We start from the raw sequence: 24,220 nt of genomic DNA, 5'->3' as shown, positions 1-24,220 counted from the left end.
CACCGGCAGTGGTATTCTTTACCAGTTAGGCCACCTGGGAAGCCCGTTAATAAACAGAGATTAAAAAAAAACTACCCCGGTGGAATCAACATCTGAAGGAAAACCAGAACAGATTCATCAGATTTTGGTGTGCAAGCCTGAATTTTGCTCTAATCAACAGGGTTGGAAAATCCCTAAAAATTGCCTACTGAAGTCACCTAATGATTACTCAAACCAGATCTTTTAATAAGTAAGTGGGCTGGTCTCCCAGTTGTAATTCTAGAGACCTTTCAGGATTTTTCCTATTAGTGGTTTTTGTTGAACACTGGGCCTGGCCTTCGCTGACAAAAAACTTAGCTAGCTGATATAAGTCAGAGAAATGAGACTGATACATTTGAATGACTATATTACCTTCCTCAGAAGATCTGTGAGGATCTTTGGTTACTTCAAGAAAATCTTTGACTATGGCCCACAGTTCAGCTTTAGTCTGGGGAATGTAAGAAACTAAGAGTGTAGTCTCTAGATACTCAGAAGACTTAATTTTAGAGGGACAGGTTCTGAACAATATAGAAGAAAAGGGAGTGGGAAGAGTTTCAGAGAAAAAGGGAAGTTTGGTGAGAGAATTAGCACTGGGGGAACTGAGCATATAAAGAAGGCATAGGTGGGCACAGAAGGAAGGAGGAAGATGATGCCAGAGGTGGAGTCTAAACATAAGAAGCTGAAGGACAGAGATAAGATGACACCAAAGGCAGAGCCCGAGACAAAGAAATCAAGGAAGAAGAAGCCCTTCTCTACAAACTGTGTGCTCTCATTCAGTCTCCAGAGCCTTCAGGTATTTTTTGTTATTGTTGTTTATTGTCTAGGTTTATGGCTGGTATTTATGGGAAAGTCAGGTTTTAGGAAGTCATCTCTCTATGCCAGTTAACAAATCTATTTCTTTCTAAAGGAGAAGAGCGTATAAAAGTGTTGGCTTCCTTCTTTTATGTTTGTGACATATTAAAGTTGGACCCTTGTTGGAAAGTTCTTATGCAAAAGCTCCTGCATTTTGAAAGGGTGTAGCAAATATGTCTACCTGCAAATCTTCAGAATTTTTCCTAATTGTGATTCCTAATTCCTTAACTTAAAGGAAATGTGAAGATTGGTAATATGAGTTCTGTGACCTCATATGCCTCATAAGAGGCATAGAATTGTGTGTTAACTCTCTGGTAACTGACAAGCAGGACATCCATTGTCCCGTGGCTCTCTTGGTCCCACCTGGTTTGCAGTTTGGCTTGGCTTTTCATCCTCTCTCAAATATCTACTTTAATATTTCTTGATAGTGCCAGTAACTTTCCAGCCAAACATAATGTGTTTCTTGCCAGACGTTGTTCTGCTATCACAGGCTGTGTTCCAGAACACCAAATTCTTTCTTCAACACCATAAATACAGCTGACTATTTTTCATATCATCCCTCCTTTCTTCAAAATGACAATCTAGAGGCAGAAATACAAATACACAGTGAAATTAAATTAAAATTGGGGATTGAAGTTCAACTTCTTATTCAGGGGCTTAATAAATACTTTATCCATTTCTATTTTTTCTTTGTTTTTGTTTTGCAGTTTATTTTATGGGTATTGTCAGGTTTCTTGACGCACTTTGTCTGTGTCTCTTGGAAGGAGTCCTATTTGCTGAAAGTGCTACATCAGAAAGCAGATGGCATTCTTTCAGAGATATGTTAGAAGAGATTCTTACCCTAATGAAAAGTTAGATTTAATATCTCCAAGGTCTCTTTCAACTCTAATGAACAAAGGTATACTTTGAAAGCTTATCACATCTCATTGGAAAGGAGCTATTATTTTTACTTAACTCTGTATTCTAGAACTAATGAGTCCTTGGAATACATCGAAATTAATCAAAGGATGTTACATCTAATATATACTATTCTAAAAATCACAAAATTAAAAAGAACCTAGGTTAATCATACAGGGCTGATTTATTGCTCTACTACACAAGAAGCCTGCCATTAACCTAACAGAGGCTCCACACAGAAAATCAATCTGCAGTGAAGGAGGCCAAAAAGAAAACTAGCCCCATGCTGAAAGAGAACCCATTATGGGTGATTTGATGATATTAATGGCATTTTCCTTCCTTTGCAGTATTGTAAAACCTAAACATTTTAATGGTGCTCATTTCCTTGCCTGAAGGGGAAAGATTGCATTACTCTAAACCTTTTGTAAATTTTAGAGCATATGTTATATAGTAATTTGATTCTCAGACTTCACTGAGTTTAGGGAGCTTCATGCCTTTGATCAGAAGCTGTGAAGCGAGAGCTACTCAGGCTCCAGCCCCTGTCTGCCAACCACTGGACGTCATGATAGTTCACGCTGCCAAGTGGACAGAGACCGATTATTTTCTGGGTCCCAATTTCTAAGTCCTGCACTGTAGGTTAGCCCAGCCCATAAAGTTGACTTTGTGTATACAGTGCTCTGAAATGGCATAATCAACACATTTTTCTTTCTGCACATGGCAGCAGAAGAGAAGAACATGCTCTATTAATTGATCCGCTGAAACCTTGGTCCACGGGGAAATAAATCCTTCAACCCTTGAGTTATAAGGACTGTAGTTTTCCTAGGGAAGTGCAGATCTTTGAATTTGCTTTTCTGTGTTAAGCCAAACCTTAGTTTTCCATTTGCCCATGTGTTCGGGAACACTAGAAATCATTCTTATCTGTCCAATATGTTAATGATGATTATAATTTCCAATATTAGATTCTCCTATTTCACATGCACAACAATGATCTCCTTTAGAAGAACCATAACAGTAGGACAAATGAAAGATACAGGACTCTTCTTCAGTCTTAACCAACACACTATCTCTATTACTGAAGAACAATTGAGAATCAAATTGCCGATAAAATTGAGAAGATGCCTGTGGCAGAGTGAATTATTATGTATTAATTTTTCATCACTCTCTGAATTCATAACTTTTGTCACATAGTTTTGCAAGTCTTTTCAGAAAAAGTAGGCTCTACTTTTTACTCCTTCAGGTTTGCCTAGTGGATATAAGTGAATGGACATGGCAAAAAAGGAAGCAAAGTGATGGCATGAATGAGCTTGCTCCCTGGAATTTCTGCCATCTAGGCAGCAATCTGCAGTTAAGTAGCCCTCTAGTCCAAGGAGACCGGATATCCTTGGGGGAGAGCTCCATGGAAGATCTAAGTCTATGTGAAGCATAGATCCAGCCTATCCCAGCTGATCCTCAGCTGAAACAGAGACTCACAAGAAAGCTCAGCTATCAGTGAGGTTGCCTAGCTAATTTTCAATCAGATACAAAAATGGTTTAGAGGTTTATGAAAAAAAAATGTGCTTTTTTTCTGAGTTTGTGACATCTTATTACAGAGAATGTCTTATTGATGCTGTATACTTACGATTAAAATGATTATCACAGATTTACATTTTACGAATGTCCAGGTCTTTAACTCATAGTGGAACTCCTAAATGCCCTTCTCAGAAGCTCATTTAATCACCTGTATATTTTTAAAATGTGGTCATAAAGTAAAAATACAAAACTTTTGATGCATGAAAAGATCAATTCTTTAGAAAACAGGCTGAGAATAACTCATTTCCCTAGAGTTACATACTGTTAACCATTCACTGAAAAATAATTAAAGCATTTAATGAAAATTGACTCAAATTAAAAATCCTAGAAAAATTGTGATTTAGATTGTAAGTAGTAGCTATATGCATCTCTATGAACAACTCATTCACTACAGAGTTCAACATTGCCATTTCACATCAGTGCTTACAAGAATTGGTGTGACACTGCAAAATGCACTTATTTTAGCAGATTGTGTCTCAAGTGTATGTGTTAGTTTACGCAGAAAAGAAGTAGTGGAAGGATTTTGGTGACGAATATTAGAGCATTTCAGATTTAAGGAGAAATTCTTCATGTTTACGGTCACCAAAAAGTATTTGAGACTTACTGATTTTAAACTTTCAAAGATCAAGTTTTCCATACACCTGTTCTACTTCTAACCTCTTATTGTTTTGCCAAGGATCTCCTCAACTGTGTATTCTTATTTGGAGGAATCCGAGGTTGAAACTCTGTGCTTTAGGGAAAGGCCATGCTTGGATATGGTTGCTATGATCAGTCTCCATCGAGCAAGTAAGGATTGCCAAGATTAATGAATTCTCCTCACTGTGAAGGCGATTTTGTAGCAGTGGCAGAAAACTTTTTTCCAAAGTTCTGTTTGTAAACCACAAGAGGGCTTTCTGGTTGTTGTTGTTCACCTGACCGAGTTTTGTCAATTTGTAGTATCCTGGCTCATAAATTTCTGTGATTCTTCCCTCAACCGTGTTCTACAGAATCATTGCCAAGCTCATTGATAATCATGCTTTTAGTTTATGATATTTTCTATGCTTCCTGATGGGTAGCAACCATCTTCAGGTCATTTCCCTGAAATTGGGAAACCTTTTGATAACTAGTGTGATTATTTTCTTCACACCCTTACATGTGCCTCCTTTTCCTAACACTTGAGGAACTTCTGAGTTCTGGATTTTATAATATATATATATATATATCAAATAACTTCATCAAATATCTATGAAGAAATGCTCAGGTAGACGTTGAACAAAAATGAAATTTCTTTCAATGAAGGAAAAAAGATTCAGGCAGCTATATCAAATGTTTAAGCTATGACTGTGGTTCTGGTGAAGGGTTGCCATTGTTGGAAACTATAATTAAATCCCTTCAACGAAAGCACTATAATAAGAAATATATGTTCTACTTATTAACCTGACAATGGTATATGTATGTAGCATTTGAGGATCTTCTAAAGTTAAAAATATCACAGCTTATTATCCCTGAGTAGCTATATCTTCAAAATTAGGAATGTCTGTACCCTGAAATTAGCTTTTCTATCAAATGTATTAATGATTTCATTTCATGCATGCGTGCGCACTTTAAGGTGCTTCAGTTGTGTCCGTGTCTCCTGCATTGGCAGACAGGTTCTTTACCAATAGCGCCACCTGAGAAGCCCCTTCATTTAATATATATTTATTCAAAATCTACCATGGACTAGATATGGTTTTAGTTGATAAGGGTATCTTGGTGAAGATACATCTGTGCATGGAACTTACTTACATTCTAGTGGAGTAGATAAACAATACACAACAATTACATTAAAGCTTAGTTAAGTGGAAAATGCTGTATAAAAGAATAAATGCAGAGCTCTTGAGCGTATGTAACATAATACAAACTGGTAAAGAAGGGCAAAGAGAAAGTAACAGTAAGCTGAAATGAAATTTAAAAGATGGGTTTAAGTACATTAGTGAAAAGCTCCAGGTGCAGTTTTCTATAGAGAAAAGTGCACCCTGAGACCAATAGGAAAATGGTGTATAGTGGTTTCTTAGTGCTGCTGGGGCAAAGTACCGCACACTGGGTGGACTAAAACAACAGAAATGTATGCTCCTGCAGTCCTGCAAATACAGAGGAAACTCAAGTTAACTTCAGACTTGGTCAGAAGGAAGAAAATTTGGGCATTCATGTTAAAAATTTAAGGGCTACCTCTAACATAGTATAAAGTTGAACTAAAAACATAAGAACTTTTTTTTTTTATCAATCTGTAGCTAATAAAGAACAAAAAGAGATGAAGAATAAGCATGGTAAACATAAAACCTTAATAATATGGTGGAATTAAGTTAAAATATATCATAAGCCCCATGAATATTATTCTTGCCTACTAAGAAACTGAAAATCTCAGATAATATTATTTTTGAAGTGTTCAATTTGGCTAACTTTACCAAGGAAAGACGAATTATGGGAGTTGAAGATGGATTGGAAAGGAGAAAAAGCGTAAAGGTCAAGAAAAGTTCAGAGAACATTTCAGTCTGGTGGTAGGAATAGAAATGAAGTAAAATAGGTATTTTAAGAAAATACTTAGAAAGTAGGTTTAATAATATATTATATAATCCAAGGGTCACAAACCCATGTGTTCCTAAATCTTATAATTCCCTGAAGTTATCCTCATGACTAAACTTTTAAAATAACTGTAGGTCCCATTCCCCCAAACTGAGAAATATAGGTCCCCCTTTCCACTTTACAACATCTCTCAAGATTTGTAAGTAACTATTATGCCTCTTAGTGATCTGATACTTATATCCTGTCTCTTGTCAATTCTGTCTATATTACATATCCGATGCCCTGTGACTCTCTTTCTGCTTTGCCTCAAATGTGTCATAAAATTCATTTATCTAGTTCTAGTAACCACAAATATTATAAAGCCTTTTTGTATATTAGACTTTTATTCAAAATGAGGAGAGTCAAAAGAGTATAACAGAAAAGCATCAAATTAAAAAAAACATAGTCATCCTTTACCTTAAGCCTCCCTTAGCCTTCCCTGGGGGCTTCCCAGATGGTGCTAGTGGTAGAGAATCCACCTGCCAGTGCAGGAGATGCAGGAGATGTGGGTTTGATCCCTGGATTAGGAAGATCCCCCTGGAGTACGAGGTGGAATTCCACTCCAGTATTCTTGCCTGGAAAATTTCATGGGCAGAAGCGTCTGGCGGGCTACAGTCCATGGGGCCACAAAGAGCCAGGCACGACTGAACGACTAAGCACACAGCCTTCTCTGACATCACAGGTTTATCCCTGGTTGTGATCACCCCTCTGGACTTGTCCCTAAGCCGCGTGATTCATAAGCACTTGTGTCTCTTCCTTGGTTGCCTCCCACAGTCGTGCTCTTCAGATCTTCTCATTCAGCAGCCACTCAACAGTTTCCATTTCTTCCATTTCTCTCTCCATTTCCCCTGCCTTACAGTGTCCATTCACGAGCACAATCTCCATGCATTATCCTGCATTCAGAATATCCAGTGTCCTTAACCTTGTTTTGCTGACTGTCTCGCCTTGCAGAAGATAGAAGAATCATGGGTTTAAGATATTTAGGAGAGTTGTTTAAATCTGTCCTTCTCTTTAATGATTGTTCAAAATTGAGCCCGTAGCCTGGAGGACAGGGCGAAGTGTGCTGGGAGTTTTTCTTCATTCTGCTCCTGATTGTTTGCTGTGTGCTTAGTCGCTCAGTCTTATCCAGCGCTCTGCAACTCCATGGGCTCCTCTCTCCATGGGATTATCTAGGCAAGAGTACTGGAGTAGGTTGCCATTTCCTCCTCCTGTTTGCTGTGTATTAGGGTAATATTTTGGTATATTGAAAAATATTGAGTGATGGTATTTTAAATCATTTTCTCCTTTGGACTGTGTTACACTTCTCGTAATTTAGGCTTCCTGCTTCTAGTTTTTAAGTCATATCATTTTAAGATTGCATATTATTCATATTCTAATTTTTATTACTTTGATTTGAAATAAATATTTTGTTTTCTTTGTTTTCTTATACTCCTTTAACTTTCTAATATTTTAGATGATTCTTTTAGTTCCTTAAGATATGCTTTAGTAATTTTTATTTATTTAATAGTCATTATTTTAATGAAAACAGCACATTTAGTTGACTTAATGTACATATAATACTAATTCAGTTAGAGTTAATTTTTTCTATTAATATTAATTCCTTTTTTATTGAAATATAGTTGATTTACAATATTATATTAGTTTCAGGTATAAAGCATAGTAATTCAGTATTTTTATACATTATATGCAATTTTAAGTTATTATATAATAATGGTTATAGTTTTCTGTGCTGTACAATATATCTTGTGCTTATCTCTTCAGTAGTTTGCATAGTAGTTTATATCTCTTAATCTCCTGTGCTTGTGTGCTTACGCTTAGTTGCCTCAGTCATGTTCGACTCTTTGTGACCCCATAGACCACAGCCCACCAGGCTCCTCTGTCCATGGGATTCTCCAGGCAAGGATACTGGAGTGGGTTGCCATGCCCTCCTCCAGGGGGTCTTCCTGACCCAGGGATCAAACCTGTATTTCCCGTGTCTCCTGTGCTGCAGGCAGATTCTTTACTGCTGAGCCACTGGGGAAACTCCTGGTACTATCTTAACTCTCCCCTTTTCTCCCTCCCCACTGGTATCCAGTTTGTTTTTTGTATCTATGGGTCTCTACTGTTTTATTATATACTTTGTTTTATCTTTTAGATTCTACATATAAATGACAATATACAGTATTTGTCTTCTTGTAACTTATTTCACTATGGATACTACTCTCTAGATTCATCTACATAGTTGCAAATATTTTTTCTTTAGATTTATCAACTATTATCTATTTTAATTTATTAAAACTCTTTAAAAGCTACAAATTTTAAAAACGATTATTTTGTTTCTGTGTTATCTCTTTTATTTTAGCCTTTTTGCAGCCTCAACTTTAGTAGTTTTTCATTTTTGTCCTACTCTTTTTATTGTTTTTATTTTACTGTTTTTATTTTATTGCTTTGTCTTAATTATGCATTTTAATACTTCTGTCAATATTTTTCTGATTAAAAAATTACATCTAATTTTAAATTTTCTTAAAACTATAATTTGGGGCTTTGCTTTATAATTTTAACATTGCTGACTTTTTCTCATCTTTTTAAATTTAGTATAAAGTGTAATAGTTTCTTAGTTTCTGTGACAGGTATAGAAGCTCCAAATGATGTTTGAGATATATTTTGAGAAAAGCAAGTGATTAGTTCCAGCTAATAGAACATAGGTTGATGGCAGAGGAAATGGCATTTCAAAGGCAAAAGATAATCTTCGTTGAGGTCTTTCTAGGTGTCCAGTATGATGAAAGTGCTGCACTCAGATAAGTCCCTTTATCTTCCCAACAGTCAAGCATAGATGGTATTATATCCAGTTTACAAATGACTCAACTAGTGTTTCATGAAGACTAACTTTTCCTAGATTTTCCAACTAATAGAAAATAGAAACCTTGCCCATCTGACTAATTCCTATTTTCTTTGCATCACATTTGCTCATTGAAATGGTGGACCAGGTGACTTAAGCAGAACCAGAACACACTGATGCATAATCTGACTGGATGGTGACATTCTTCATAAAACTATATTTGATATAACATGGATAAGTCTGTATACTCTTTCAAGGTGGTTAAGAAAGGTAGGTGAGGGGCCTATCTTTTATGATTTACTATATCTACGTGCAGGCTTCCCAGGTGGCTCTATGGTAAAGAATCCATCTGCCAATGCAGGAGATGCAGGAGCTGTGGGCTCAATCCCTGGGTCAGGAAGATCCCCTGGAGTAGGAAATAGAATCCCACTCCAGTACTTTTGCCTGGAAAATTCTATGGACAGAGGAGCTTGGTGGACTACAGTCCGTGAGGTCGCAAAAAGTCAGACACGACTGACCCACTAAGCATGCACACATATATACTTCACAGTATTTTTATACTGAGAGGAAAAATTGCAGAGATGTCTTCTAAAGACTTTTTTCTCTCATGAAAATTCAAATGTTTAACTCTCATCCACTAACTTTTCTTTTTAACATTTGATAGAAAATGTATTTCTACTTAGTAAAGTACTAATTGCAATCTAATTACCTTAAAAATATGTTCCTGGGAAAACATGTCCATTTTATGAAATCACTGAGTTTGTTATAAGTTTTTCTCCAGAATTCTAAACTCTTTAAGCTTTCCACTACTTTATAAACACTCTTGTGGGCCACAGAGTATTTATAGAGTATATGCCAAACTTAATTCAACTAAGAGGCTGGGTTTGTTTTTCAGTATTTTGAAAACTGCATTAATTTTGATGATTGACACTCAGGGTGTGATTCTTTTTCCTGGACTGAAAAATAAATGAAATCTTTCTACTTTTGAATAATAAATACCCACAACTTAAACAGTAAGAGAGCTCTGGTTATTTGTTTTTCAAAGTGCATTCACTATTAGAAAGTAGACTTAGAAGAAACAGCCTTTTATGTTCATTTGATTTTAAAATTTCTCAGGGAAGATACTGGTGACTTATATTAGTACTGTTATAGTTCCCCTAAAATTACCTATGCATTCCTTCTTAGTCAGATTCATTAAATTCAGCATTATTACTAGTGTATATTTAGTTCTTCTGATATAACCATATGGGTTAGCTTGTCAAATAAACAGAATATATGACTTAACACGATTAAGTTATATGTTTTGAATCTGATTCACTTGTTACCCCTTAATGCATATTTATGTATGACTGTAATCTTATCTGTATTATATTTATTGTTAATTGAATTTTAACATAATTCAATTATATGTCTAACAGCCTTTATCTTTAGCATATTGGGATTATAAAACATTTTCAATAGTTTAGTAACTTTCCTAAGGTTCTCACTGGCAAGCAGGTACCAAAATATTTAATGCTTTAAAAAAAAATCCATACAAGTTATGTAGTAAGAGTCATATGCAGTTTAAGTAAAGCAATAAGGACTGGCAAAAATAATGAAAAGTCACAGACATTATGATAGTAAATACTGAAAAGAAATACTTTACCTGTGATAATATAAATCACACTTGGAAAATAAACCACATCTCATGAGATAAAATATTGTCCAGTGTTTTGTTTAGACAGGAAGTTCACTTTTTATTTAATCACAATGTCTTCTTAGTTCAGAGTTCTAGTAACTGCCCAGATAACCTTTCATTGCTTCACTTTTTTCTCTCTCTGTCTTTATTTTATTTGCTTTATTTTTGCTTTTTTGTAATGTTGTTGCTCAAGTAGTCTCTGAGTTGGATCTAGGAATCTGGATGCAGAGGATTTCTTACAAAAAATCACCACTACTTTCACTACAATTAGAAATTAGTCAAAATGAATGTTATTAACTTACTTATTAAAAACAAACAAAAAAAGGCATAAATAGACTGCTACACATAAAGCACAGCAGAGAAATAATGAGAGCCATCCACATCCATCACTTATCCTGTCTCTGACTCCTGGTACTTAATTAGAATGATCTCAGGATAGAGATCACTATCTGGATACATCATTAGTTACTCCTTGTAGATAATGATTTGACTTCATTTGTGTCCTCTTCAATCTCTTGTTTTCAGATTGATGTAGAGGGTGGTGCAGACAGAGAATATTGGTGTTAATATAAGTATCAGGCATCATCTCAACAAACAGGGTGTAAATGGAGCAAACTGAAGGTTCTTTCCCGATTTCAGCCCTGCTAGTCTCCTCCTACAATGCCTTCCACTCTTCAGCAGATGTTCTCTCTGATGTCATAGGATTAGAGCTGGCGAGAGAGGACCTCTAAAATATATTCATCAGGGTTGGCCCTTTGTTATGATTTCAGCCTATCCCAGTTCGATTTTTTTCATTTGTAAAATGAAGGGAAATCAATCCAGCTTGGACCTTCTCCCCCAGTTATTACCTCATAGAAAGGAAACAGTTAAAGGTGACCCTTTGCAGCATTGCAGGATCCAGGATGCAAATAATAGGATGCTTCCTCCACGTTTAGGCTATACATTCCCTTCTTTTGACTTCCCTCTCAATTAAAAATGATCACCAGGAGCTCGAGACTTACATCACCTTTCCGTAATGTTCCCAAATCAACTAGAATGCCATTTCTTGATTATTCCAATAAAATTTCTGAGGATGGCTCCAATTTGAATCACATGCTCATCTATGCCCTTGTATCTTTATTGATGCAAGTGGTGTACTCTGATTGGTCAGCTCTTGGGTTTTACCCAAATTTCTATACACCAGGAGAGCCTACAGAAACTAAAACAAACTAAACGCCCCTGGAGTAGGAAGTGGCAGCCCACTCCAGTATTCTTGCCTGGGAAATCCCATGGACAGAGGAGCCTGGTGGGTTACAGTCTATGGGGTCACACAGAGTTGGACACGACTGACAACTGAGCACACAAACACCACAAAAAGAGACGCTCTCAACCAAAATGAGTGGCTACATATGCTGTGCAGGTAAAAGTAACTGTAGTATTCTATCAAATATTGAACATTTGTAAATGTTTTTGAAATGAAAATAGGAATTTTTGTAGAATATTTGTGATAGATTAGAATATAGCCAGGGGAATCTTATTCTGAGAAACACACAGAAAAATTTTACAGGTCTCTTTGCCGGTGTGTGTATATTTTAACAAGTTATGCTCAAATTGGATGAGTAAATTTGTAGCCTGTTTTTCCATTTGCTATTAGGACAACTAGTTGTCTAAAAACACTTACAAAAATTCAATGACTATATATTTTTAAATGGATATAACATTATTTATTTCCTATTTTTGTTCAAGTTATTTTTTTCATTATTTGTAATGATGCACATTTTCAAGCATTGGGTTATTTCTGAATTAGAGATTAGTTTTGTAGATAAATTTCTAAAGTGATTAAAGTATGTAAATGTTTATATAACTCTTAATTCATATTGACAGATGTTTTTCCTGAGTTGCCCTATTTTTAAATGTTGTCTTAGGCTCTCTTTTCATCTGACTTTGCATATTCTCCCATGGCAAACTAACACACTCCCATGACTTTAATTACCATCTTTAGTCAATTGTGTTACACTCGGAGGTCAAGAACTCAGGAGATGATTCTCAATTTAGCTATGCTGGTTTAACAACCTTTTGATTAATGCATGTTAGTCAAATGATTGACATCCCTGTTTGGATGCTCAGTTGGCTGCAAATTCACAACATGTACAAAACCTATACTTTTTTTGATAGCCCTATCCTAAGGTGTGGGCTCTATGGGATTTTTTTTTTTTTTTTGCTTTCCTGATGGCTCAGGTGGTAAAGAATCTGCCTGCAATGCAGTCATCCCAGGTTTGATCCCTGGGTTGGGAAGATCCCCTGGAGAAGGGAATGACAACTCACTCCAGTATTCTTGCCTAGAGAATTCTATAGACACAGGGGCCTGGCAGGCTACAGTCCATGGGGTTGTAGAGTCAGACATGACTGAGTGACTAACACTTCCTTTCTCAGGAATCCTTTCTTTAATGCCTTTAATCGCTAAAGTCACAGAATTTTCACAGAGGTGGTTGGGATGCCTAGCCATGTTTCTCCATAATAGTTCTTCACCTTTTTCTGAAGTAGATTTTAAATGTAAGACCATAATAAAAATGAGCGCTGAATGTCTTTTCTTTTTTTTACAACCCTGGTCATCAAAATAAAGAGTATATGAATTTTTCGTGTTGATTTATAAGTTATAAGTAAAGTCTTAGTACTGAAGAATTTAAGAAGTAAAATTACAGAAACCACAATATAAAATTAACAAGTATAAAGTTTTATATAAACTTAGATAACATTTTTAGTGTACAAAAATATTTTCTGCTCCCTTGAATAAAATCATGTCTTAGTGTAAAAAAAGTTCTTCTCCCATCCCCAAATAAAAATTAAACGAAAAAAAAAAAAAATTAAATGAAATCCAGTTAAATCATAATGCGAAAGGAAATGAAAACAAAGGCCATGAACAAAATAATTTAATTCCTATATAGGCACATTCTTAGAATACTGATGATTATAATATGTTCCCTATTCAATATTGTGGTAACAGCAAAAATTTTAATATCAATCTAGAAAGCCATGAAATGAAGTGAAGTGTTAGTTACTCAGTCGTGTCCAACTCTTTGCAACCCCATGGACTGTAGCTCGCCAAGCTCCTCTGTCCATAGAATTCTCCAGGCAAGAATACTGGCATGGGTTGCCATTCCCTTCTTCGGGGGATCTTCCCAACCCAGAGATCGAACCCAGGTCTCCCACATTGCAGACAGATTCTTTACCATCTGAAGCACCAGGGAAGGCCGTACTTTCCCATATAATTATTATGGTTTGTTATTGTTTGTGTTTGTTTTATGTTTATAAATTTGTTAGATATCCTTTTAGAATGGAGGCATCTTATATTCTCTAATTTTTCTTAAGGGAATCGACAAAAAGGAGCAGTTAAAACAATGATTTTATGAATGTTAGCACTGATGTAGGTTGGAGGTTTTTGGCACTGGGTCTTCCTTGCTGTATGTGGGCTTTCTCCAGTTGCTGTGAATTGAGGGCTACTTTCTAGTTGAGTGTGCAGGCCTCTCCCTGCAATGGCTTCTCTTGTTGCAGAGCATGGGCTCTAGAGCGCAGGCTCAGTAGCTGTGACCCATGGGCTTCGTTGGCCCATGCCATGTGGGATCATCCCTAATCAGCAACTGAACCTGTGTCCTCTTCATTGAAAGGTGAATTCTTAAACACTGGCCACCAGGAGAGTTCAGTTGAAATTTTTTATGTATTGAATTTGGAAAAAGCCATTTATTAATTCACTGAATAATTATTATAAATCCCAAACAAATATTCTATGAAAATTTATAACTTTTTTCATAACTCATTAATTCTTCAAAATGAATCTAGACTCTTGTTATTACTCATGATGTCATACTTCTTTGTGGCTCAACTGACTAGATTTCAGGAGCTTGATTAAGGCTTCTTCTGGTCTGTCAGTAAAAGTAGACAGACAAAGATAGTGAGCTGCTCAAGTTTGTGGGTTTTTTTTTCTCTTCTATGTGAACAATGGAAGACAGAATAGTCTACTAGCCTGAAACCACATCCTTCTTCCTTATGGTTATTTTATGTTTATAGATGTATATTTTTTAATCAAATATAAGGCTCCATAAATATATAAATCATACCTTCTGGGTTGTCAGAAACCTATAGAAAATTGATGGCAAAAATTTCTGATGACAGAAATTTCTCAGTGTGAGATTAAATAAATGAAAACATAACATAAATGCTTAAGTATTTACTTGGAATAATTTATAAGAATCCCACTTTTATATTCATGAACATCTTTGAAGTCTCTTTGTAAATTTATTTGGTAGAAAATGATCAATAAAGAGAAGGGAGGTATTTATTAATACTGATTTTCAATCCACTACTTCACTTAAAGAAACAACATATTTAGGCTCAGTTTTTAAATATGACATGTAATTTTACATAATTAAACCATAAGAGGCTGGGACCTGAATTATATATTATTAAGAAATTAAATAAACCTAATAAAGGCATATTATTACTGCTAAACTTATTAACTCTGATATCTCTTTAAAAATCTATTATGACTAAATCTTGAGAGTAAAGGTTCATTTTTTTTTATTGTCCCATCTGAACACTTCTGAATCAGCTGTGCAGGGATTTACCATGGAGTCACTCTAAGAGACTGCTGGACAATATGGCATCAAGTCAAAAAGCCATCTTAAGTAAGACTGTAGGGGTTCTAACATTGAGCAATGCCAATGCCATTGTCCATTTAGAATTTCTATACCCTGTCCTTATGGGAGAGACTGGCCCTTGATGGATAATGTAGAATACATAATCCAAGTTTGATTAATCCATCCCGAGTGCATTTTCCTATGTGGTACCACACATTTTCCTATATGGTACCACCATACTTTATTCAAACTTTGGGTATCTTGTCTTAAGTTATAACCTATAAAGACTTTTTAAAGTTCATATTTGATATATTACTATTGTGGTAAGTCCTATAGCAGCTATGTTTGCCATTCTACAAGAAGAAAGTTTTGCTTGAAACCACTTGGAACTAAAAGTCAACATGATGACATTGTCAGTACTAACTAGTGATGGGTGGTGTCATGAATAAAGACATCCCAGAGATACTGAGGGTTTGGTTCCAGGCCACTGCAGTAGAGTAAATATTTCAATAAAGTAAGTCATATGAATTTTTAGGTTTCCAAGTGCATGTAAAACATTATGTTCCACTATACTGCAGTCTTTTAAGTGTGAAACACCATTATGTCTAAAAGAGACAACAAACCTGTCTTAATTTTAACAATACTTTATTAAAAAAATGCTGTCATTTGAGCTTTCAGCAAGTCATAGTAGTAACATCAAAAATCAGGCTGAGAATAAAAAAGGTAAAATTAGATACAGGCTTTGCCTTTCAGGAATTCATAACTGAATTGGGCAGACAAGAATGCATGAAAAAATGTGGTATTAAAAACACTGTCTTATAAGTATGAAAACTATGTGCTATGTAAACTCATCATATGAAACAAGTAACTTAGAGAATTAACACATTTCTACAATTCATATATAACAGAAGAATTGCGAGCCTAGGGTTTAAACTGCTATGTTGTTGAAAAATCCAAAATCCCCTCAGTATGCTTTTCCTGTACTTGCTTACCCTCAGAGGACATCTTTTTATGAGTCCTGAGAAAATGAACTAATCTTGGCACCCGCTTATATGCATGTAACATATAAAACTCTGCTGACTGCCAAAGAGCTTACAAATTCACATTTTTCAGATAGACCCTCATGGTAATAGCAAATATAGCTTTTATTGTTTTATGGCAATTTCACTCTAAGAACCAGAACATAATACTGCTTTTTGGTATCAATAAGGTTTTCACAAAGAAGAGGTATTTTATGTATCGTAAGATTTCAGGTGAACATAGTTCTGTTCAGTGAGAGTAGAATAAGTGACTGGAGATATTTCCTTGTGGAAGAAGCACTAGGCCCAAATGCTCTGACCTGCAAAAGCACAAAAAGATGAGGTGTTTTTGGCAAGGAGTTCTGACTTGCTGCAACCCAGGAAATATATAGGGTGAAGAAGATAGGTAAATAAATAAGCAAACAAACAAAAAAAATCATGAGATTTGTGGGAAATAGGGCTTTTTTATTTGTGGGGAATAACCTTCTCTAAAAGGCTATGGAGAACTGGGAGAATGGAGAACTGGCTATGGAGAATCTTATTGAATTTGTTTCTGTTTTCTGTGTTTTTGTCTTTTTGGCCACAAGGCACGTGGGATCTTAGCACCCTGACCAGGGATTGAACCCACACCCCTTATACTGGAAGGCAAGGTCTTAACCACTGGACCACCAGGGAAGTCCCCAGATTTGGTTTTTAGAAGAGAAATTGGACAGTAATGTGAGCCAGGGCATGGTGTGACAAGACTAAGAACAGCGAGAACACACTGATAGTAGTTCCATAAATAGGCCAGTGTTTCTCAAACTGAGGCAATGTGTCCTGCAAGTAACACTAGTCAGTCCATGGAGAAAGTGGCTCGGAAAGTGTACTCTGGAGTCTAGAGGCCAGGGATGCTGCTGAACCTACAGTACATAACACAGTCCCCAAAGACCAAGACTTATCCTGACCATAATGCCAGTGATGCTGAGAAAACCTGCTTTAGATAGGGTGGTAATGTGCACCATCACACTGAGGGTTTAATTTGTGTTTCAATAATGGCTAATGATGTTGAGCATTTTTCCTGTGTTGACTGATAACTGTTGAGTATCTTCTCAGTTTCTCACTGTATAGGTATATCTTCTTTGGTGAACTGTTTGTGTAAATCATTTGAACATTTTTAAAGATGGAGTTATTCTCTTACTGGAGAGGGAAATGGCAACCCAATCCAGTGTTCTTGCCTGGAGAATCCTAGGGACGGAGGAGCCTGGTGGGCTGCCGTCTATGGGGTCGCACAGGGTTGGACACGACTGAAGCGACTTAGCAGCAGCAGCAGCATTCTCTTACTGTCTTTCTTTTCTTTCTTTCTTTCTTTTTTTTTTTTTTTTGGTGAAGGGTTGGGAAGGGTATAGATACCTGATTGTTCCAGACAATTTTGTTGAAAAGATCACTGTTTGCTAAAGCAACTTTGGGAAAAAATGAGTTGATCGTATATAGTTGGGCCTATTTCTTGGTGTTCTCTGTTTCACTGATCTGTTTACCTTTATGCCAGTACCAAATTGTCTTGATTATATAGTGTTATAATTATTCTTGAAGTCAGACAGTGAAAATCCTCCAGCTTCACTCTTCACTTTCACAGATGTATGTCTTTTCTAGGCCCTTTGCATTCTCATGTAAATTTTAGAAACACTTGTCAATTTCTATAAAAAGTCTGCTGGTATTTTGATTGGGATTGCACTATCTGTAGATCAGTATGAGAGAACTGAGAGAACTGTTACCTTAAAAAGAGTAGGCCTCCTTACTCATGAGCTTAATTTATATTTATATTTCCATTTATTTATGTCTTTTTAAAATTGTATCAACAAGTCTTATAAATTATTAATTCTAGAATCTTTTCAGAGATTCTTTGTGATTCTTGTATACAATCATGTGGTCTGCAAATAAAGACAATTTTAGTATTTCCTTTCCAATTCAGATGCTTTTTGTTGACTCATAACACTGAATTGAATGTATAAATTTTTATTTAGTTTTCAGGATTAGGCAGTTTTCCTTGTACAATATTTCTGTTACTACTGTCTATCGATAATTTATTTCCAGTGTGGTAAGATACTTTCTATAACATGAATCCTTTAATATTTATTGAGATGTATTTTATAGTTCAGAATATGGACATATTGTTAAATATTTTATATGCACTTGAAACTAAATGTATTCATTTTCTGTAGATGTGTTCTATCAATTATTGTGAAGGGATGTTGAAAGAGATGACTGTAACTGGATTTGTCTGTTTCTCCTTACAGTTCAATTTTTTTAAAATTAATTTATTTTAATTGGAGGCTGTTTACTTTACAATATTGTGGTGGTTTTTGCCATACATTGACATGAATCAGCCATGGGCAGACATGTGTCCCCCATCCTGAACCCTCCTCCCACCTCCCTCCTCATCCCATCCTTCTGGGTTGTCCCAGTGCACCGGCTTTGAGCGCCCTGTCTCATGCGTGGAACTTGGACTGGCGATCTGTTTCACATATGGTAATACACATGTTTCAATGCTATGCTCTCAAATCATCCCACTCTTGCCTTCTCCTACAGAGTCCAAAAATCTATTCTTTATATCTGTGTCTCTTTTGCTGTCTCGTGTACAGGGTCATTGTTACCATCTTTCTAAATTCCATATATATGTATATATGTGTGTTAATATACTATATTGGTGTTTTTCTTTCTGACTTACTTCACTCTGTATGCTGCTGCTGCTGCTAAGTCACTTCAGTCGTGTCTGACTCTGTGCGACCCCATAGATGGCAGCCTTCCAGGCTCCGCCGTCCCTGGGATTCTCCAGGCAAGAATACTGGAGTGGGTTGCCATTTCCTTCTCCAGTGCATGAAAGGGAAAAGTGAAAGTGAAGTCGCTCAGTTGTGTCCGACTCTTAGCGACCCCATGGACTGTGGCTTACCAGGCTCCTCCGTCCATGGGATTTTCCAGGCAAGAGTACTGGAGTGGGGTGCCATTGCCTTCTCCTCACTCTGTATAGTAGGCTCCAGTTTCACCCACCTCATTAGAACTGATTCAAATGCGTTCTTTTTAATAACTGAGTAATATTCCATTGTATGTGTACCACAACTTTCTTATCCATTCATCTGCTGATGGATATCTAGGTTGCTTCCATGTCCTAGCTATTGTAAACAGTGCTGCAATGAACATTGGGGTACGTGTGTCTCTTTCAGTTCCAGTTTCCTTGGTGTGTATGCCCAGCAGTGGGGTTGCTGGGTTGTATGGCAGTTCTACTTTCAGTTTTTTAAGGAATCTCCACACTGTTCTCCTTAGTGGATGTACTAATTTTCATTCTCACCAACAGTGTAAGAGGTTCCCTTTTCTCCGCACCCTCTCCAGCACTTACTGTTTGTAGACTTTTTGATAGCAGCCATTCTGACCTGCGTGAGATGGTGCCTTATGGTTTTGATTTGCATTTTTCTGATAGTGAGTGATGTTAAGCATCTTTTTGTGTGTTTGTTAACCATTTGTATGTCTTCTTTGAAGAAATGTTTGTTTAGTTCTTTGGCCTGTTTTCTGATTGGGTCATTTATTTTTCTGGTATTGAGCTGCATGAACTGCTTACATATTTTTGAGACTAATTCTTTGTCAGTTGCTTCGTTTGTTATTTTCTCCCATTCTGAAGGTTGTCTTTTCACCTTGCTTGTAGTTTCCTTCATTGTGCAAAAGCTTTTAAGTTTTATTAGGTCCCATTTGTTTATTTTGCTTTTATTTCCATTACTCTGGGAGGTGGGTCATAGACGATCTTTGCTGTGATTTATGTCAGAGAGTGTTTTGCCTATTTTTTCCTCTAAGAGTTTTATAGTCAATCAATTTTTTATTTATATTTTTTCAAACCCTGTTATCAGTATATTTCTGTTGTTGTTGTTTAGTTGCTAAGTATGTCCAACTCTTTTGTGACCCTATGGACTGTAGCCAGCCAGGCTCCTCTGTCCATGGGATTTCCCAGGCAAGACTACTGGAGTGGGTTGCCATTTCCTACTCCAGAGGATCTTCCCATCTGGGGATTGAACCCATGTCTCCTGCATTGCCAGGCAGATTCTTTATCACTGTATCACTGAGCCACCAGGATATAAACATTTACAGTTATTACCTCCCTTGAAGAACTGACCTGTCATTATGAAATAACCTAGTTTATTCTTGGTAATATTTTTTCTCTAAAATCTCTATTTTTTGATACTAATTTAGCCACTACAGCTTTTTGATTAGTTAGTGTGGTATACCTTTATTCATGTTATTACTTTTAATATGCTTGTGTCTTTTGTTTAAAGAGGTTTTATAGGCTTGGGTCTTTCTTTTTTTCATACTAATCAGCAATCTTACTTTTACTGAGGAATTTAGACCATTTATAAGGTCTAAATTGATAAGGTTGAAATTAAGCCTTTCATCTGGCTCCTGGCTACAGGTTTCTATGTATACCATCTGTTCTTTGTTCACTTTTCTTTGTCTTCTGCTTTTTTAAATTATTTGGATATTTCATGATTTCTGTTTATTTCCTTTGCTGCCTAATTAGATATAACTCAGCTGTTTTTTTAGCATTTGCTCCAGAGATTATGGTACACCTGCTTCATTTTTACCTTCTATCTTCACTTTGATGTTATACCACATCACTGAGAGTATACAAAAACTTATGGGAGTGTATTTTTATTTCTGCCACCTTGACCTCTGTATTGTTGTCCTGCATTTTAATTCTATATAAATATCACAATACATTTTTATTATTTTTCTTCTGAACAGTTAATAATCATTTCTGAAGATTTCAGTGCCATTAGAAGAAAAGCCTCAATTGCAGAAATGGTTACTCTGAATCTCCATCTGGTATAATTTTTCTTCTGCCTGAGGGTTTTCTTTAACATTTCATAGATTACAGCTCTACTGGTTATGAAATATTTCAGCTTTTGTGTATCTAGCAAAGCTTGTTTATCTTTCATTTTTCAAAGATGATTTGGCTGGTTAGAGAATTCAAGGCTGAGAATACCATAAAAATATCATTCTCCTGCAGTCTCATTTGCTTTGTTTCTAATGAAGAGCCTACGGCCATCATTATCTCTGTTGCTCTGTATGTCATATATAATTTTCTTGTAAATGCTTTTAATAATCCTCTTCATGACTCTTTTAAATTAATTTGGTTATGATATACCTTAGTGTAGTTCTCTTTCTGTTTCTTGTGTGTGGAGTTCTTTCATTATCTTGGTTCTGTGGCCTTATACCTTTCATCAAGTTTGAAAATATTTGGTATTTATTTCTTCAAATATCTTTGTTCTCGGTTCATTCTTCTCCTTCAGGAACTGTAATTGCATATATATTTGACTATTAAGTTTCCCAGATCTGTCCAGTTATTTCAGTGTTTTTTACTTCCTGTGTGGTGTGTATTTGGTAGGTTTCTATTGCTGTTATGTTTCAATTCAGCAGTCTTTTTTCAGCAATATTTCCTATACTTTAATACTCTTTAATGTATTTTTATCTCAAGTATTTAAATTTTTACCTTTAGAAGTGTTGATAACACTGATGTCTCTGCTTTCTTATCACATATTTCCACTAGCTTCTTAAACATATATAATACAATTGTAATAACTCTTTTTGTGTCTTTGTCTATTTACTCCATCATCTGTTATCACTTTTAGGTAGGTTTCAATTAATTAAATTTTAATGTCATAATGGGCTCTATTTTTCAGCTTCTTTGAATGTCTAATAATTTTTTGATTGGATGCCAGATATTGCTATTTTTACTTTTTTGGGTACTATTTGTGTTTATATTTCTATAAATATTCTTGCACTTTGTTTTGGAATAAAGTCACTTGGAAGTCACGTGGTTCTTTGGGGTCGACCTTGCTTGAAAGCATGTTCTTCAGGGCCAGAGTAGTGTTTAGTCTAGGTTAATGGTTCTCTCTTTGGATGATTTTGTTGCCCAATATATATTTGGTAATATCTGGAGACATTTAAAAATTTTCACTATTTGGTGATGGTGGTGGTGGTGGTGGGTTGCTTCTGGCATCTAGTGGGTAGAGACAAGTGCTGCCCTTAAACATCTTACAATTGCAGGAAAGCTTCTCCTACCTCAATAAAGAATCTTATAGCTCAAATGTCAATAGTGCTGAGACAGAAAAACCCTGGTCTATAAAAATGATGATGAGCTGTGCACTATGTAATTGACATGATAAAGAGAGAAGCCTGAGGTAAGAATCGTTTCTGAGTCCAACAGAACAGCATTTGAGTGCATGAATATGCAAGAGAAAACTCAGTGATTTTAAAAAGGAATTTTTTTCCATATAAAATTACAAGTTTATGATTCCTCTAATTTGGATCAAGAACACTGAAAGAGAGAGTTTTAAGAGAAAGTTAAGTAAATCTCCTGAAAATGAAAAAAGAGAAAATTCTCTTCTGATCAACTTGATGACGATGAAAGAAAGTTGACAAAACTTCCAATTATAGCATTTATAGCAGTTGACAATTTCAGGCTACATACAACCACAAGAAGTGTCTGTGAAAATGAAGTGGAAATATTTCTAAAATGTTTCATTTGCTTTGCTTTAATTCTTTGATTCTCATTTTTTGATTTATGATTCATTGTTAAGTTACATTGTGAACTCAAACATAATGATAACACAGACTGTTTGGGCTCAAGGTTCATGTTGCAACATGCAAGGTTCATATATCCTCTGTTCTCCCTGAACACCCGTCTCAGTTAATGGAATGATGAGATGGTACTATTTCAATGCTGAATTGTTATGTATAGCTTCTTTTGACGTTCCATCTCTCTACATATTATCAGTGTATGAATTCAAGAATGTTATAGCAATAAAATACGTACTTACTATAGCTGAATATGGGAACTTCCCTGGTGGCTAAGTGTAAAGAATCTGCCTGGCAATGCAGGAGACGTCGGTTCGATCCCTGGTTTGGGAAGATCTCCTGGAGAAAAAAATGACAATCCCCTCCACTCTTCTTTCCTGGAAAATCCCATGGACAGAGGAGCCTGGTGAGCTATAGTCCATGTTGTCACAAAAGAGTTGGTCACGACTTAGCAAGTAAATAACAACAACAATGGCTAATATAAAGCTGTCCTGATAAAACATTAATAAAAAAAAATTCCTCCCCCAAAAAAGGTATCATTAATTAAAATTAGACCTTTTAAGTTTATCTAGACTGGAAATATTCACTGGGAAGCTGAAATACAGATACTGGGTTTGGAAGAAAGGGTCAGGCTAGGGATACAGCTAACCTTTAAGTGAAAACTTGGGAATGCCAGAAAACATCCAAGGAGACTGTGCCAAACAAGGAAAGGAATGAGCCCAAGAAAATTAATCTGAGGAATTTTCATGTAACACAGAAAGCTCCCAAAACATAGTTCATAAAATTATCTTTATGTATACTATCAAATAATAAAACTGCTTCAGTTTGCTGTACAGCAGAAACTAACACATTATAAATTGACTACAATAAAATTTTTTTAAAATATAAAACCTTAAGTTTCTTGGGTCTTAAGAGCAAAAAGGAAATTTAATATTTCGTAAATATTCTGATATACCTTTAATATATACATTGTGTGAATATAAACTTAGTAAAGTTGCAAAGGCTATAAAATGTTACCATGGATTATTTTCCAAGGGCATATAGGAAAACTTAACATGCTGTGAAGTAATCATTGCACAGTTGATTTTAATGAACCATCTTCTTCTTAGCATAGTTTTGTTCTTTATCCACAGAAAGAAACAGTAGCCACTCGGGGTTGAAATGGGCACCAAGCAGCAACATGGCTTGTATGTGTTAACATGAACTGTTCTAGAGTGCATTACTTGCAGTGTCCACTGTGACGTCATAAAGAACTGTTTACAGCTTTTATAATAACTTCCATGAAGAGGGTTAATAAAGACTGCTAACAAGCCTTTTAGCACTCTCTTGTTCTTGTGCTCAGTTGTGTCCTGCTTTTTGCAGCTCCATGGAGTGGCCATTTCCTACTCCAGGGGATTTTTCTGACTCAGGGATCAAACCTGCAACAGATAGCAGGTTGTTGCTAAACTAAAGAATGGGGTCTTATAAGCAGGTTTCGAATCTCCTTTCTCCCTTTAATTTTGATAGTTACAGACCTTTTAGTTAACAAATAATGTTCCCCCTTAACACTTAGGAATTGTTCTCTTAGGCAGAAAAGGAA

The 24,220-nt window shown here is 35.9% G+C and overlaps 1 protein-coding gene and 1 long non-coding RNA gene across 3 annotated transcripts in view; one reads left to right on the top strand and one right to left on the bottom strand.

Annotated features, from left to right (window-relative positions):
• HNF4G (hepatocyte nuclear factor 4 gamma) overlaps nucleotides 1-24,220 on the top strand; it is a 436,782-nt gene that overhangs the window by 156,851 nt on the left and 255,711 nt on the right. The window lies entirely within an intron of this gene.
• On the bottom strand, nucleotides 126-23,837 carry LOC145511592 (uncharacterized). The gene is made up of 3 exons (XR_014057979.1): nucleotides 23,659-23,837; nucleotides 22,884-23,018; nucleotides 126-1,451 (listed from the first exon to the last, which is right to left on the bottom strand). It is a non-coding gene; the product is annotated as an uncharacterized LOC145511592 (long non-coding RNA).

This window comes from Giraffa tippelskirchi, chromosome 6 (genome assembly GCF_054371585.1).
Source record: "Giraffa tippelskirchi isolate mGirTip1 chromosome 6, T2T-mGirTip1v1.2.pri, whole genome shotgun sequence".
Taxonomy (NCBI): domain Eukaryota; kingdom Metazoa; phylum Chordata; class Mammalia; order Artiodactyla; family Giraffidae; genus Giraffa; species Giraffa tippelskirchi.
Note: the sequence above shows the minus strand (reverse complement) of the source record. Positions and strands in the feature narration are given on the sequence as shown.